Source organism: Colobus angolensis, unplaced genomic scaffold, assembly GCF_000951035.1.
Source record: "Colobus angolensis palliatus isolate OR3802 unplaced genomic scaffold, Cang.pa_1.0 Scaffold18, whole genome shotgun sequence".
Classification (NCBI taxonomy): Eukaryota; Metazoa; Chordata; class Mammalia; order Primates; family Cercopithecidae; genus Colobus; species Colobus angolensis.
In genome coordinates, this window is record NW_012114932.1 from 2,218,050 (window position 1) to 2,220,235 (window position 2,186).

Here is a 2,186-nt window from a genome sequence, read left to right on the forward strand (position 1 = left end):
GAGCTCAGATAATCTGCCCACCTAGGCCTCCCAAAGTGCTGGAATTACAGATGTGAGCCACCATGCCCGGCCTAGCCACCACATCTGCGGCATTCTTACAAAGTTAAACGTAGTCTTAATCCCGGCATTGCCACCACACCCAAGGCATCCTTACAAAGCTAAACGTAGTCTTAATGCAGCAATTGTGCTTTTCATTATTTTCCAAAGACCAAAATGAGTGTTTGTTTGTTTTTGAGACAGAGTCTTGCTCTGTTGCCCAGGCTAGAGTGCAATGGCATGATCTTGGCTCACTACAACCTCCGCTTCTTGGGTTCAAGCAATTCTCTCTGCCTCAGCCTCCTGAATTACAGGCACTTGCTACGATGCCTGGCTAATTTATGTATTTTTAGTAGAGATGGGGTTTCGCCATGTTGGCCAGGCTGGTCTCAAACTCCTGACCTCAGGTGATCTGCCTGCCTCAACCTCCCAAAGTGCTGGGATTACAGGCATGAACCACTGCGCCGGGCCCCAAATGAGTTTTTAAAAACCCAAAGCTAGCAGATGCATTAAAAAAAATGATGTTTACACAAAACTCAGTACATAAATATTTATGGCAGCTGTATTTATAATTGCCAAAACTTGGGAGCAACTTCAATAGGGGAAACTGTGTGTAGAAGAAGGGTTCTATAGGAGCTCTCCACGTAGATGCTTATCACTGGACTGAAGGCAGCAGCTGCTATGAGAAAAGTGAAAATTCACTGAAGTTTACCAGCCTCTTCATCAACCTCTCCCCTGGATGCTGAAAATGTTCTACTAGACCAGATTTCCAAAATGGTTGCTTCAGATAGTTTCAACCAGCTCAATTTTTGCTGTGGAGAGATGGATTCCTGGAACTCTCTGCTCCTTCATCCTCCTTGATAAGACTTTTTGTTTTATTTTGTTTCTGAGACAAGGTCTCACTCTGTCACACAGGCTGGAGTACAGTGGCATGATCATGGCTTACTGCAATATCGACCTCCCGGGCTCAAGCGATCCTCCCCCCTCAACCTCCTGAATAGCTGGGACTAGTAGTGCACACCACCACACCTGGCTAGAGGGTTTCTTTGTTGTTTGTTTGTAGGGACAGTTTCCCACTATATTGCACAGGCTGGTCTTGGACTCCTGGGTTCAAGTCATCTTCCTGCCTCAGCCTCCCATGATGCTGGGATTACAGGTGTGAGCCAGCATGCCCAGCTCACGTGACTTTCAAACAACACATCCTTAAACAATCAATAGGTCAAAGAAGAAATCACAAGGGAAATGAATAACACTTTGAGATGAATGAAAATGAAAACACAATACACCAAAATTTATGGGATGCTGTAAAAGGGAAATTTATAACTGTAAAAACCTGTATTTTAAAAAAAGACCTCGCTGGGTGCAGTGGTTCATGCCTGTAATCCTAGCACTTTGGGAGGCCAAAGTGAGAGGATCACTTGAGCCCAGGAGTTTGAGACCAGCCTGGGCAACATGGTGAACCTCCCATCTCTACCAAAATAAATATACAAAAATTATCCTGGCGTGGTGGTGCAGGCCTGTAGTCCCAGCTACTTGAGAGGCTGAGATGGGAGGATCACGTGAACCCAGGACACAGAATTTGCAGTGAGCAGTGATCATGCCACTGCATTCCAGCCTGGGCTACAAAGTGAGGCCCTGTCTCAAAAAACAAACAACAAAAAGATCTAAAATCAGTAACTTCACCGTATACCTGAAAGAACTAGAAAAAGAACAAACTAGTCTAGGCAAGGTGGTTCACACCTGTAATGTCAACACTTTGGGAGGCTGAGGCAGGTGGATTACTTGAGTCCAGGAGTCAGACACCAGCCTGGCCAACATGGTGAAACCCCAACTCTACTAAAAGTACTAAAATTAGCTGGATGTGGTGGCACAGGCCTGTGGTCCCAGGTTCCAGGTCCCAGGTCCCAGCTACTCAAGAGGCTGGGATGGGAAGGTTGCTTGAGCCCAGGAGGTTGAGGCTGCAGTAAGCTGTGATCGTGCCACTGCACTCCAGCCTGAGAGACAGAGTGAGACGCTGTCTCAAAAAAAAAAAAAAAATTATAAGAGGATATGATGAACAATTCTATGCCAACAAATTATATAACATAGTCGAAATGGATAAATTCCTAGAAACACAAAAACTAAAAAACTGTCTCAAAGAAGAAATAGAA